Below are 15,598 nucleotides of genomic sequence, written 5' to 3' on the forward strand. Positions count from 1 at the left end.
ATTCTACATGTGCAGCTCTGCACAGTTGGCTGCTGAAATGTCACTCATGCCCTGCAAGACACGCAACTGCTTTCCAAAGATGGTCCACAGCAGTCTCTGACAGTGACCTCCATGCGGATAGGCACAAGCCTCTCGCATCTGATTGGTGGAATACTTGCCATCTACATAACTCTGATGCAGTCTCACTGTAAAATGGAGAACAAAGGCAACTTCCGTAAATTAACCTTCTGTTCCAATTAGAAATGCTGGGAGAAATATGGCAAAAGTGAAACCGTCAGTGCTTATATAGATATATATGTATATATATATGTTATTGAACTCTGACAGTCTGCTTTAAAGGAGGGAAGGCATTTGGCACTCGGGGAAGTCAAGAGCGGCACTGACATCGCTTCTCGGCCTTTTGGCTAAGCGCAAGTATAGTGTCTGTTCTTATCAGTTTAATATCTGATATGTCCCTTATCTGGGGACCGTATGTTAAATTGATTTTTGAGACAGGGAGATGGAATAGGGGCTTTCTCTGTCCGCTCCACGCCTTGACCCAGTATTGCAGTATCTCTGGCAATGGTGCACCTCCCTTTTTCCAGGGCATTTTCAATGCAAAAAATAGTATTCTTACAAACGTCTGCATTCTTTACTTTTCAGCATGTTCATGTTTCAAAACCCAACTTTCTTTCTTTCTCTCACACTCACCCGCACTAGCTACGCACAAAAAACACGCACGCTCACCCAACACTCACAGACAGCACTCTCATCTCTCAAATACTCTACGCCACTCATACAGCAGCATCTTTCACTTGCAAATACACCTCTCAAACGCTTTCTCCGTGTTGATCAGTCTGCGCACCGATGTGTGAAAACTGGGCAGTTGACCGTACTACCTCATCACCACATTGCTCCACGTCCAATAGCATGCCGGAATGTATATATTATAAAGTCCTTACTTATGAAATGTCGACAAAGTAAACAAGGCTCGTGACGGCCTGTCACAATGCTACACCTTAGAAAAAACAGCGCTCAGTGCAACCACTCCTTCAGCAGCAGAATTACAGTACGAACAACCCTGCCCACTCGTCGTTTCTCCATGCATCCAGGAGTAGGTGATGCATTCACTGAAGGTGGTGGCGAAGGACGCACATGAGCAAAGAATCACCCAACTTAAACATTGGACAAAAGGTATGACTACAACACCCAACCGATGGAACCTGAAATCCGGCAGAAATCACCAGCATCTGTCCAGAACCATGATCATATCAAGTACGAGCACCCGTTGTGAAGAAACCGATGGCGAATCAGGGAAGTACCAGAACAAGAAACACCAAGTAACCCCATCGCGAGCAGAACGCGATCTAAGACACGATCCCAGCGCAACACTCCTACAGACAACCAGAATTGTGAGAACGTATAGCAATCTCAAACCAACTTCACAGTATCAACAAACCACCATTCTGTTCCAGAGACTCATAAGGTGATCACTTTGTACAATTGTATGTTCAAACGCAGAACAATTTGTTGTAATGTAAATAGTTCTTATTATTTAAGGGTACAACTTGGAGTTGTTGTGGTATACCTTTAAGGAGCGTATCTAAAATGGTTGTGCATCGCCAGGCAGGCTGTGAAGTATATACTCATGTATAATTATCGGGCCGAAGATAGGAGCTGTCCTAGAGACCCGGATATTGTTGTATATATTTCATCTCTTCAAATCAAAGAATTCAGCTAGCAATCCTCTTTGTGTCGTCGGTGTCTTTGCGTAAGGTGGAAAACACAACATGGAGGACCCCCATTTAAGGTGTTTGGCAAAAGAACCAAGGCGACATGAGCAGAAACCTTCTTGCTCAGCGAGTGGTTAGAATCTGCAATGCACTGCCTGAGAGTGTGCTGGAGGCACTTTCAAGAGTGGCTTTCGAAAGAGAATCGGATAATGATCTGAAGAGAAAATATTTGCAGGGCTACGGGGGAAGGGCAGGTGAGTGGCACTAGGGGAGTTGCTCTTGCAGACTGCTAGCACAGACATGACAGGCCGAATGGCCTTCCAATTTGCTGTAACCATTCTACGATTCTACGTGTGCAGCTCTGGACAGTTGGCTGCTGCATTGTCACTCATGCCCTGCAAGACCCGCAACTGCTTTCCAAAGATGGTCCACAGCAGTCTCTGACAGTGACCTCCATGCGGATAGGCACAAGCCTCTCGCATCTGATTGGTGGAATACTTGCCATCTACATAACTATGATGCAGTCTCACTGAAAAAGGGAGAACAAAGGCAACTTCTGTAAATTAACCTTCTTTTCCAATTAGAAATGCCGGGAGAAATATGGCAAAAGTGAAACCGTCAGCGCTTATATATATATATCTACATAAGTCATTGAACGCTGTCAGCCTGCTTTAAAGGAGGGAAGGCATATGGCACTCGGGGAAGTCAAGAGCGGCGCTGGCATTGCTTCTCGGCCTTTTGGCTAAGATCAAGTGTAGTATCTGTTTTTATCAGTTTAATATCTGATATGTCCCTTATCTGGGGACCATATATTAATTTGATTTTTGGAGCAGGCAGATGGAATAGGGGCTTGCTCTGTCTGCTCCAAGCATGGACCCAGTATTGCAGTATCTCTTGCAACGGTGCACCTCCCTTTTTCCAGGGGTTTTTCAATGCTAAAAATAGTATTCTTACAAAAGTCTGCTTTCTTTACTTTTCAGCATGTTCATGTTTCAAAACCCAATTTTCTTTCTTTCTCTCACACTCACCCGCACTAGCTACGCACAAAAAACATGCACGCTCACCCAACACTCACAGACAGCACTCTCATCTCTCAAACACTCTACGCCACTCACACAGAAGCATCGTTTACTTGCAAATGCACCTCTCAAACGCTCTCTCCGTGTTGATCAGTCTGCGCACCGATGTGTGCAAACTGGGCAGTTGACCGTACGACCTCATCACCACATTGCCCCACGTCCAATAGCATGCCGGAATGTATATAATGTAAAGTCCTTACTTATGAAATGTCGACAAAGTAAACAAGGCTCGTGACGGCCTGTCACAATGCTACACCTTAGAGCAACAGCGCTCAGTGCAACCACTCCTTCAGCAGCAGAATTACAGTGCGAACAACCCTGCACACTCATCGTTTCTCCATGCATCCAGGAGTAGGTGATGCATTCACTGAAGGTGATGGCGAAGGACGCACATGAGCAAAGAATCACCCAACTTAAACATTGGACAAAAGGTATGACTACAACATCCAACCGATGGAACCTGAAATCCGGCAGAAGTCAGCAGCATCTGTCCAGAACCAGGATCATATCACGTACGAGCACCCGTTGGAAGAAACCGATGGCGAATCAGGGAAGTACCAGAACAAGTAACACCAAGTAACCGGATCGCGAGCAGAACGCGATCCAAGACACGATCTCAGCGCAACACTCCTACAGACAACCAGAATTGTGAGAACGTATAGCAATCTCAAACCAACTTCTCAGTATCAACAAACCACCATTCTGTTCCAGAGACTCATAAGGTGATCACTTTGTACAATTGTATGTTCAAACACAGAAGAACAATTTGTTGTAATGTAAATAGTTCTTATTATTTAAGGGTACAACTTGGAGTTGTTGTGGTACACCTTTAAGGAGCGTATCTAAAATTGCTGTGCATCGCCAGGCAGAGTGTGACGTATATACTCATGTATATACTGGGCCGAAGAAAGGAGCTGTACTAGAGACCCAGACATTGTTGTATATATTTCATCTCTTCAAATCAAAGGATTGAGCTAGCAATCCTCTTTGTGTCGTCCGTGTCTTTGCGTAAGGTGGAAAACACGACATGGAGGACCCCCATTTAAGGTGTTTGGCAAAAGAACCAAGGCGACATGAGCAGAAACCTTCTTGCTCAGCGAGTGGTTAGAATCTGCAATGCACTGCCTGAGAGTGTGCTGGAGGCACTTTCAAGAGTGGCTTTCGAAAGAGAATCGGATAATGATCTGAGGAGAAAATAGTTGCAGGGCTACGGGGGAAAGGCAGGTGAGTGGCACTAGGGGAGTTGCTCTTGCAGAGTGCTAGCACAGACATGACAGGCCAAATGGCCTTCCAATTTGCTGTAACCAGTAAAGAAGGCAGACATTGGTAAGAATACTATTTTTAGCATTGAAAATGCCTTGGAAAGAGGGAGGTGCACCATTGCCAGAGATACTGCAATGCTGGGTCGATGTGTAGAGCTGAAAGAACAAGACCCTATTCCATCTCCCTGCTCCAAAAATCAAGTTAATATACGGTCCCCAGATAAAGGACATAGCAGATATTAAAGTGATAATAACAGATACTACGCTTGATCTTAGCCAAAAGGCCGAGAAGCGATGACAGTGCCGCTCTTGACTTCCCCGAGTACCATATGCCTTCCCGCCTTTAAAGCAGACTGACAGCGTTCAATGACTTATATGGATATACATATATATATCTATATAAGCACTGACGGTTTCACGTTTGCCATATTTACAGAAGTTGCCTTTGTTCTCCCTTTTTCAGTGAGACTGCATCATAGTTATGTAGATGGCAAGTATTCCACCAATCAGATGCGAGAGGCTTGTGCCTATCCGCATGGAGGTCACTGTCAGAGACTGCTGTGGACCTTCTTTGGAAAGCAGTTGCGTGTCTTGCAGGGCATGAGTGACAATGCAGCAGCCAACTGTGCAGAGCTGCACACGTAGAATCCTAGAATGGGTACAGCAAATTGGAAGGCCATTCGGCCTGTCGTGTCTGTGCTAGCACTCTGCAAGAGCAACTCCCCTAGTGCCCCTCACCTGCCTTTCCCCCGTAGCCCTGCAAATATTTTCTCTTCAGATCATTATCCGATTCTCTTTTGAAAGCCACTCTTGAAACTGCCTCCAGCACACTCTCAGGCAGTGCATTGCAGATTCTAACCACTCGCTGAGCAAGAAGTTTTCTCCTCATGTCGCCTTGGTTCTTTTGCCAAACACCTTAAATAGGGGTCCTCCATGTTGTGTTTTCCACCTTACGCAAAGACACCGACAAAACAAAGAGGATTGCTAGCTCAAATTTTGATTTGAAGAGATGAAATATATACAACAATATCTGGGTCTCTAGGACAGCTCCTATCTGCAGCCCAGTAATTATACATGAGTATATACGTCACACTCTGCCTGGCGATGCACAGCAATTTTAGATACGCTCCTTAAAGGTATACCACAACAACTCCAAGTTGTACCCTTAAATAATAAGAACTATTTACATTACAACAAATTGTTCTTCTGTGTTTGAACATACAATTGTACAAAGTAATCACCTTATGAGGCTCTGGAAAAGAATGGTGGTTTGTTGATACTGTGCAGTTGGTTTGAGATTGCTATACGTTCTCACAATTCTGGTTGTCTGTAGGAGTGTTGCGCTGATATCGTGTCTTAGATTGCGTTCTGCTCGCAATGGGGTTACCTGGTGTTTCTTGTTCTGGTACTTCCCTGATTCGCCATCGGTTTCTTCACAATGGGTGCTTGTACTTGATATGATCATGGTTCTGGACAGATGCGGCTGACTTCTGCCGTATTTCATGTTCCATCGGTTGGGTGTTGTAGCCATAACTTTTGTCCAATGTTTAAGTTGGATGATTCTTTACTCATGTGTGTCCTTCGTCATCACCTTCAGTGAATGCATCACCTACTCCTGGATGCATGGATAAACGATGAGTGGGCAGGGTTGTTCGCACTGTAATTCTGCTGCTGAAGGATTGGTTGCACTGAGCGCTGTTGCTCTAAGGTGTAGCATTGTGACAGGCCGTCACGAGCCTTGTTTACTTTGTCGACATTTCATAAGTAAGGACTTTACAATATATACATTCCGGCATGCTATTGGACGTGGGGCAATGTGGTGATGAGGTAGTACGGTCAACTGCCCAGTTTGCACACATCGGTGCGCAGACTGATCAACACGGAGAAAGCGTTTGAGAGGTGTAGTTGCAAGTGAAAGATGCTTCTGTATGAGTGGCGTAGAGTGTTTGAGAGATGAGAGTGCTGTCTGTGAGTGTTGGGTGAGCGTGCGTGTTTTTTGTGCGCAGCTAGTGCGGGTGAGTGTGAGAGAAAGAAAGAAAGTTGGGTTTTGAAACATGAACGTGCTAAAAAGCAAAGAAAGCAGCCATTCGTAAGAATACTATTTTTAGCATTAAAAAACCCCTGGAAAAAGGGAGGTGCACTGTTGCCAGAGATACTGCAATACTGGGTCGATGCGTGGAGCAGATAGAGCAAGCCCCTACTCCATCGCCCTGCCCCAAAGATCAATTTAATATACGGTCCCCAGATAAGGGACATATCAGATATTAAACTGATAAGAACAAATACTACACTTGATCTTAGCCAAAAGGCCGAGAAGCGATGCCAGCGCCGCTCTTGACTTCCCCGAGTGCCATATGCCTTCCCTCCTTTAAAGCAGACTGACAGCGTTCAATGACTTGTATAGATATATATATACATATATAAATATATATATAAATAAGCACTGACTGTTTCACTTTTGCCATATTTCTCCCGGCATTTCTAATTGGAACAGAAGGTTAATTTACAGAAGTTGCCTTTGTTCTCCCTTTTTCAGTGAGACTGCATCAGAGTTATGTAGATGGCAAGTATTCCACCAATCAGATGCGAGAGGCTTGTGCCTATCCGCATGGAGGTCACTGTCAGAGACTGCTGTGGACCATCTTTGGAAAGCAGTTGCGTGTCTTGCAGGGCATGAGTGACAATGCAGCAGCCAAATGTGCAGAGCTGCACACGTAGAATCCTAGAATGGGTACAGCAAATTGGAAGTCCATTCGGCCTGTCGTGTCTGTGCTAGCACTCTGCAAGAGCAACTCCCCTAGTGCCACTCACCTGCCTTTCCCCCGTAGCCCTGCAAATATTTTCTCTTCAGATCATTATCCGATTCTCTTTTGAAAGCCACTCTTGAAACTGCCTCCAGCACACTCTCAGGCAGTGCATTGCAGAATCTAACCACTCGCTGAGCAAGAAGGTTTCTGCTCATGTCGCCTTGGTTCTTTTGCTAAACACCTTAAATGGGGGTCCTCCATGTTGAGTTTTCCACCTTACGCAAAGACACCGACGACACAAAGAGGATTGCAAGCTCAATTCTTTGATTTGAAGAGATGAAATATATACAACAATATCTGGGTCTCTAGGACAGCTCCTATCTTCGGCCCGATAATTATACATGAGTATATACGTCACAGCCTGCCTGGCGATGCACAGCAATTTTAGATACGTTCCTTAAAGGTATACCACAACAACTCCAAGTTGTACCCTTAAATAATACGGACTATTTACATTACAACAAATTGTTCTTCTGTGTTTGAACATACAATTGTACAAAGTGATCACCTTATGAGTCTCTGGAACAGAATGGTGGTTTGTTGATACTGTGAAGTTGGTTTGAGATTGCTATACGTTCTCACAATTCTGGTTGTCTGTAGGAGTGTTGCGCTGGGATCGTGTCTTAGATCGCGTTCTGCTCGCGATGGGGTTACTTGGTGTTTCTTGTTCTGGTACTTCCCTGATTCGCCATCGGTTTCTTCACAACGGGTGCTCGTACTTGATATGATCATGGTTCTGGACAGATGCTGGTGACTTCTGCCGGATTTCAGGTTCCATCGGTTGAGTGTTGTAGTCATACCTTTTGTCCAATGTTTAAGTTGGGTGATTCTTTGCTCATGTGCGTCCTTCGCCATCACCTTCAGTGAATGCATCACCTACTCCTGGATGCATGGAGAAACGATGAGTGGGCAGGGTTGTTCGCACTGTAATTCTGCTGCTGAAGGAGTGGTTGCACTGAGCGCTGTTGCTCTAAGGTGTAGCATTGTGACAGGCCGTCACGAGCCTTGTTTACTTTGTCGACATTTCATAAGTAAGGACTTTACATTATATACATTCCGGCATGCTATTGGACGTGGGGCAATGTGGTGATGAGGTCGTACGGTCAACTGCCCAGTTTTCACACATCAGTGCGCAGCCTGATCAACACGGAGAGAGCGTTTGAGAGGTGTATTTGCAAGTGAAAGATGCTTCTGTATGAGTGGCGTAGAGTGTTTGAGAGATGAGAGTGCTGTCTTGTCTGTGAGTGTTGGGTGAGCGTGCGTGTTTTTTGTGCGTAGCTAATGCGGGTGAGTGTGAGAGAAAGAAAGAAAGTTGGGTTTTGAAACATGAACATGATGAAAAGTAAAGAATGCAGACGTTTGTAAAAATATTATTTTTAGCATTGGAAACGCCCTGGAAAGAGGGAGGTGCACCGTTGCCAGAGATACTGCAATACTGGGTCAATGCGTGGAGCAGACAGAGAAAGGCCCCTTTCCATCTCCCTGCTCCAAAAATCAATTTAACATACAGTCCCCAGATAAAGGACATATCAGATATTAAACTGATAAGAACAGATACTACACTTGATCTTAGCCAAAAGGCCGAGAAGCGATGCCAGCTCTGCTCTTGACTTCCCCGAGTGCCATATGCCTTCCCTCCTTTAAAGCAGACTGACAGCGTTCAATGACTTATATAGATATCTATATACATATATATATATAAGCAGAGACGGTTTCACTTTTGCCATATTTCTCCCGGCATTTCTAATTGGAACAGAAGGTTAAATTACAGAAGTTGCCTTTGTTCTCCCTTTTTCAGTGAGACTGCATCAGAGTTATGTAGATGGCAAGTATTCCACCAATCAGATGCGAGAGGCTTGTGCCTATCCACATGGAGGTCACTGTCAGAGACTGCTGTGGACCATCTTTCGAAAGCAGTTGCGTGTCTTGCAGGGCATGAGTGACAATGCAGCAGCCAACTGTGCAGAGCTGCACATGTAGAATCGTAGAATGGTTACAGCAAATAGGAGGCCATTCGGCCTGTCATGTCTGTGCTAGCTCTCTGCAAGAGCAACTCCCCTAGTACCACTCACCTGCCTTTCCCCCGTAGCCCTGCAAATATTTTCTCTTCAGATCATTATCCGATTCTCTTTCGAAAGCCACTCTTGAAACTGCCTCCAGCACACTCTCAGGCAGTGCATTGCAGATTCTAACCACTTGCTGAACAAGAAGGTTTCTCCTCATGTCGCCTTGGTTCTTTTCCCAAACACCTTAAATGGGGGTCCTCCATGTTGTGTTTTCCACCTTACGCAAAGACACCGACGACACAAAGAGGATTGCTAGCTGAATTCTTTGATTTGAAGAGATGAAATATATACAACAATATCTGGTTCTCTAGGACAGCTCCTATCACAAGGTGTATCAGAACAAACAATGAATATTACAATCATTGGCAGACATTCACTTTAATCTGTACAGCCTGAGGGGCTCTTTACAGTTCTCAGCCCCCAGTGCACTCTGACAGAAAGGTCTTAAGCAGCATGCCTTCCACCATTGCGCCTTTGCTGCGGCTGCCCCAAGCTTAACTCTGTCCCTCAGCACGTAGTCCTGGACCTTGGAATGTGCCAGTCTGCAACACTCAGTCGGGGACAACTCTTTGCGCTGGAAAACCAACATGTTTCTGGCAGACCAAAGAGCGTCTTTCACCAAGTTGATGATCCTCCAGCTGCAGTTGATGTTTGTCTCGGTGTGTGTCCCTGGGAACAGCCCGTAGAGCACAGAGTCCTGTTTCACAGAATTGCTCGGGATGAACCGCGACAAAAACCACTGCATCTCTCTCCAGACCTTCTTCGCAAAGACACAATCTACAAGGAGGTGAACAACGGTCTCTTCCCCACCACAGCCACCTCGAGGGTAACATGCAGAGGGGTTGAGACTCTTGGCGTGTAGGAAGGATCTTACAGGGTGGGCCTTTCTCACCACCAGCCAAGCTACGTCTTGGTACTTGTTGGAAAGTTCCGGCGATGAGGCATTCTGCCAAATAACTTTGTCAGTTTGCTCAGGGAACCATCCCACAGGATCCACCCTTTCCTTTTCCCTCAGGGCCTTTAAGTCATTACGTACTGACCACTGCCTGATGGACTTGCAGTCAAAGGTGTTTCTCTGCATAAATTTTCCCACGAGGGACAGGTGGTACGGCACGGTCCAACTACTTGGAGAGTTCCGCGGCAGGGTAGCCAAACCCATCCTTCGTAACACCAGGGACAGGTAGAACCTCAGCATGTAGTGACACTTGGTGTTTGCATACTGAGGGTCTACGCACCACTTGATGCAGCCGCACACAAAGGTGGCCATCAGTATGAGGGCGATGTTGGGCACGTTTTTTCCCCCTTTATCTGGAGGCTTGTACATCGTGTCCCTGCGGACACGATCTATTTTCGACCACCAGATAAAGTGGAAGATGGCTCGGGTGATCGCCACCACACAGGAGTGTGGAATAGGCCAGAACTGGGCCACGTACAGCAACAGCAAGGGTGCCTCACACCTGATGACCAGGTTCTTACCCGCAATGGAGAGGGAGCGTTGCTCCCACATGCCCAGTTTCCTTTTCACCATAGACCCTCGCTCCTTCCAGTTTCTAACGCGTGCCTTGGTCCCTCCGAACCATATCCCCAGCACCTTCAGGCCGTCAGCCCTGACAGTGAAGGGTGACAAAGGATCGGTCAGCCCAGTTCCCAAAGAACATGGCCTCGCTCTTCCCACGATTTACCTTGGCTCCCGAGGCCAGTTCAAACTTATCGCAGATGTGGATCAGTCTGTGCACCGACAGCGGATCCAAGCAGAAGACGGTGACATCGTCCATGTACAGGGAGACTTTGATCTGAGTGCCTCCACTGCCTGGGATCGTCACTCCTCTTATGCCCGGATCCTTCCTGATGGACTTAGCAAAGGGTTCTATGCAACACACGAAAAGAACAGGGGAGAGAGGGCAGCCCTGCCTGACTCCACATTTAATAGGAAAGCTATCTGATTCCCACCCATTGATAGAGACTGCACTACTGATGTTAGTGTAGAGCAGTTGGATCCAATTGCAAATTCCCTCCCCAAACCCCATTTTGGAGAGCACATCCACCATGTAAGTGTGCGATATTCTGTCAAAGGCCTTCTCCTGATCCAGGCTGATGAGGCAGGTGTCCACACCCGTGTCCTGTACATAGGCAATCGTATCCCTAAGCAGCGCGAGGCTGTCAGAGATCTTCCTGCCCGGAACAGTGCAGGTCTGGTCAGGGTGAATCACCAATTCCAGAGCGGATTTGACCCGATTGGCAATGACCTTGGACAGAATCTTAAAGTCCACATTCAACAGTGAAATGGGTCGCCAATTTCTAATTTCCTCCCTTTCCCCCTTGTGCTTGTAGATGAGGGTGATAATGCCTTTCCTCATGGATTCTGACATACTGCCGGCCAGGAGCATACTCGCGTACACTTCTAACAGGTCCGCACCAATCCAGTCCCACAGAGCCGAATACAACTCCGCCGGCAAGCCGTCGCTTCCGGGAGTTTTACTCTTCTCGAAGGACTCAAGGGACTCAGTTCGTCAGGAGTTAGCGCTTTGTCCAGACTCTCCCGTGTACTGTCGTCTAATACCTCCGTGATAAAGGACAGGAAGGACTGGGAGGCCGTGCTGTCTGTGGGCTTCACGTCATACAATCCGGCATAAAAGGATTTGCTGATCCTCCAAAGGTCGGACTGTGAGGACTTTACTGAGCCATCATCTTCCTTCAGGCTGCTGATCACAGAGCTCTCTCTGTGTACCTTTTGGAAGAAGAAACGTGAGCATGTCTCGTTCCGCTCCACGGAGCGGACTCTGAAACGGAACATCATCTTGGAGGCCTCCGAGGCAAAGAGCGAGGCTTGCTGGCTCTTCATCTCTTGGAGTTCCTCCTTGACATCGACCCCCATCGACTGCAGCCGGAGCAGATGCTGCATGTTTTTCTGGAGTCAGGACATTTCCCTCTGTTCCTTTCTAGCTTTCTGGGTGCCTTTGAGGATGAAAAACCTCTTGATGTTTCCTTTGATCGCTTCCCACCAGTGTGTCAGTGACTCAAAGTGGGTTTTCATGGTTCTCCAATCTTTGTAATCCCTCTTGAGCTCCTCAATGTTCTCTGGGGTCAGCAGTTGCACGTTTAGCTTCCATGCCCCCCTGCCAACCCTCTGGTCTTACTCTAAGTGACAGTCAGCCAGTAGGAGGAAGTGGTCAGAGAAGAACACCGGCTTGACGTTGGTGGATCTGACTGCGAATGCACGGGACACAAACAGGAAATCTATCCTGGAACAGATGGACTCGTCAGGCCGCGACCAGGTGTATCTACGCTGCGCTCCGTCTGCAAGTTTGCTGAAGACGTCAAGCAGCTTGGCTTCCTTTACTGTTTCCATCAGGGATCTGGACGTAGCGTACAATCTGCTTTCGGCCCTGCTGGATCGTCCAGCCGCATCGATGATGCATTTGAAGTCACCGCACAGAATGACCGGCCTGGAAGTTGCCAGCAGCAGTGGGAGCTGCTGAAAAACCTCCAGCCGCTCAGCCCCTTGTGACGGGGCATAGACGTTAATTAACCGGAGTGGAGCATTCTTGTACATTACGTCTGCTACGAGGAGGCGCCCGCCCACCACCTCCTTAACCTGGGAGAGGGTCAAGTTGCCTCCCCGCAGCAGAATACCCAGGCCGGAGGAACGAGAGTCATTTCCTCCCGACCAGATCGATGGCCCATGGGACCACCATCGTGACCATTGCCTGTAGGAGCTGAGGTGCAGTATCGCACACTCCTGCAGGAACAACAGGTCAGCTTTGACCTTGGCAAGGTAATCCAAGGTCGCAACACATCGCGTAGTAGATTTAATGCTACGCACATTTATGGATACAATCTTTACACCCATTTTAAAGCAGTTAGTCACTTACCAAACCTGTTATCTCTGAGAGTTCCAGACCTTTGGGCTGCTCCTTCATGCCCATAAGTGTGCTCAAATTGCTTCACTTTGGATGGGCTGAGGAAAGCGTCCTGAACCTCCTCATTGAAGGTGTTCTGCTCGGGTGGCATCTGGGGGTCCATGCAGAGTGCGGGGTTTGAAATGTCCTCTGTTGGAGAAGCTTATCCAATCCTCTCCCCCTCTGGGGCGTTGCTGCTCCCGGCTTCCCGGAGCTGGGGTGCGCTGAGCGCCTCACTGTTCCCAGATTCCTGGGGCTGAAGTACAATGGCCTCTTCAGGTTGTGGGCAAAGTTGGGGTGCACTGGTCTCTTCATTGTCTCCAATGTTCTGGAGCTCGGGTGTCTCATCCTCGAACTCCCTAGCGTTTTGCCGTTTCTTCTGTTGGCGCCACCCTGGCCCTTCTTCGTCCGAATAGCTGCTGCTCTTGTTATCCGTGTCGGATAGGAGACGTCTCTTGCCTCTTGTCTGGGAAGTGGCTTGGTTTCTTTTTAGCCCCTTCTTCCTTTTGGCTCTCTTCACCAGCTGCCACTCCCCCTGCTGCTTTCCCACTGCTGCCTCCTCCTCCTCCGTTGATTCGCTCTCCTGAGGAGTGGGAGGTTCAGGGGGCTGTGCTGTTGGTTGGCCGTCTGTTGCCTCAAACTTTTCCTCCACCTTGTCTCTTTCTGTGTCCTCCCTTGTCCCGTTGTTCTCCCTGGGGGCCTTGGTAGTTGGAGTCACACGAGGCATTTCTTCTGCTTCCCCCTGGTTGGCTTTGGCTGCCTATGCATAAGTACGGCAGTGTTTGGGGCAGGTCTTGTAGAGGTGACTTGCCTCGCCACACAGGTTGCAGCACTTAGCCTGTCTACAGTCTTTTGTCTGGTGCCCTTCCTGTTTGCAGTTCTTGCAGAGGATGGCGTTGCAGTTGGCCGCCACATGACCAGACTTCCCGCATGAGTGACAAAGTTTGGGTTGCCCAGCGTAGACAAGGTAGCCATGGCTTCCACCAATAGCGAATGTGGAAGGGGGGTGGAAGACGGCTCCCTTACCGTCGGTCTTGAGCATTACCTTAACCTGGCGTTTACATGTCCAGATCTCCAAATCATCTCTAACCGTGGTGCAGCTCCCAACCTTATCGAAGTACCTGGGAAGGAAGGTGAGCACGTCAGCGACAGGGACGAAGGGGTTGTAAAGGTGCATCGTCGCAACCCGTCCTCTTTGCAACGGCAGAGCAAAGAGCGTCTCCACCGTCAGGACCTTCATTTCTGGCAGGTCTTTCTTTTCCTCAAACACCTTCAGGAGTTTGACACAAGCTGCCACCTGCTTGAAAGTCACATCAAAAAATCCAGCGCTGGGAAACCCTGTAGGCAGTAGATCTCCGTAGCCTCGAAACCACACAGCTTGAATAGGATCCTCTTGGTGAAGAAGGTCCTATCCATTCCTGTTCCTTGCTCGCTGCTTAAACTGATAAGAACAGATTTTTTTTTTTCAAAAATATACTTTATTCATAAATCTTCAAAAACATTTCCAACCATTTCAAAATCACCATTACAAAAATACAATCAGGTTCAACTTTTACAACATGAATCACAAGGTGTATCAGTACAAACAATGAATATTACAATCATTGGCAGACATTCATTTTGAGTTGTACAGCCCAAGGGGCTCTTTACAGTTCCCAGTCCCTCAGTGCACTGTGGAAGAAAGGTCTTAGGCAGCGACCCTTCCCCATTGCGCCTTTGTGGCGGCTGCCCCAAGCTTAACTGTGTCCCTCAGCACGTAGTCCTGGACCTTGGAATGTGCCAGTCTGCAACACTCAGTCGGGGACAACTCTTTGCGCTGGAAAACCAACAAGTTTCGGGCAGACCAAAGAGCGTCTTTCACCGAGTTGATGATCCTCCATCTGCAGTTGATGTTTGTCTTGGTGTGTGTCCCTGGGAACAGCCCGTAGAACACAGAACTGTGTCACAGAACTGCTCGGGATGAACATCGACAGAAACCACTGCATCTCTCTCCAGACCTTCTTCGCAAAGACACAATCTACAAGGAGGTGAACAATGGTCTCATGCCCACCACAGCCACCTCGAGGGCAACGTGCAGAGGGGGTGAGACTCCTGGCGTGTTGGTAGGATCTTTCAGGGAGGGCCTTTCTCACCACCAGCCAAGCTACATCTTGGTGCTTGTTGGAAAGTTCTGGTGATGAGGCATTCTGCCAAATGACTTTGTCAGTCTGCTCAGGGAACCATCCCACAGGATCCACCCTCTCCTTTTCCCTCAGGGCCTTTAAGACGTTACGTGCCAACCACTGCCTTATGGACTTGTGGTCAAAGGTGTTTCTCTGCATAAATTTGGCCACGAGGGACAGGTGGTACGGCATGGTCCAACTACTTGGAGCGTTCCGCGGCATCGTGGCCAGACCCATCCTTCGCAACACTGGGGACAGGTAGAACCTCAGCATGTAGTGACACTTGGTGTTTGCATACTGAGGGTCTACGCACCGCTTGATGCAGCCGCACACAAAGGTGGCCATCAGTATGAGGGCGATGTTGGGCACATTTTTACCACCTTTATCTAGAGGCTTGTACATCGTGTCCATGCGGACGCGATCCATTTTCGACCTCCATACAAAGCGGAAGATGGCTCCGGTGATCGCCACCACACAGTAGTGTGGAATAGGCCAGACCTGCGCCATGTACAGCAACAGTGAGAGTGCCTCACACCTGATGACCAGGTTCTTAGCCGCAGTGGAAAGGGAGCGTCACTCCCACATGCCCAGTTTCCGTTTCACCATAGGAC

The 15,598-nt window shown here is 47.9% G+C and overlaps 5 non-coding genes across 5 annotated transcripts; 2 read left to right on the plus strand and 3 right to left on the minus strand.

Annotated features, from left to right (window-relative positions):
- The first annotated feature begins 384 nt into the window (after positions 1-384).
- LOC121271844 lies at positions 385-575 on the plus strand. Its single transcript, XR_005941768.1, has one exon. It is a non-coding gene; the product is annotated as a U2 spliceosomal RNA (small nuclear RNA).
- A 1,859-nt stretch (positions 576-2,434) lies between these two features.
- LOC121271895 lies at positions 2,435-2,625 on the plus strand. Its single transcript, XR_005941811.1, has one exon. It is a non-coding gene; the product is annotated as a U2 spliceosomal RNA (small nuclear RNA).
- A 1,533-nt stretch (positions 2,626-4,158) lies between these two features.
- LOC121271846 lies at positions 4,159-4,349 on the minus strand. Its single transcript, XR_005941769.1, has one exon. It is a non-coding gene; the product is annotated as a U2 spliceosomal RNA (small nuclear RNA).
- A 1,834-nt stretch (positions 4,350-6,183) lies between these two features.
- On the minus strand, positions 6,184-6,374 carry LOC121271894. The gene has a single exon (XR_005941810.1). It is a non-coding gene; the product is annotated as a U2 spliceosomal RNA (small nuclear RNA).
- A 1,888-nt stretch (positions 6,375-8,262) lies between these two features.
- On the minus strand, positions 8,263-8,453 carry LOC121271892. Its single transcript, XR_005941808.1, has one exon. It is a non-coding gene; the product is annotated as a U2 spliceosomal RNA (small nuclear RNA).
- Positions 8,454-15,598: the final 7,145 nt, after the last annotated feature.

Source organism: Carcharodon carcharias, chromosome 31 (genome assembly GCF_017639515.1).
Source record: "Carcharodon carcharias isolate sCarCar2 chromosome 31, sCarCar2.pri, whole genome shotgun sequence".
NCBI lineage: Eukaryota > Metazoa > Chordata > Chondrichthyes > Lamniformes > Lamnidae > Carcharodon > Carcharodon carcharias.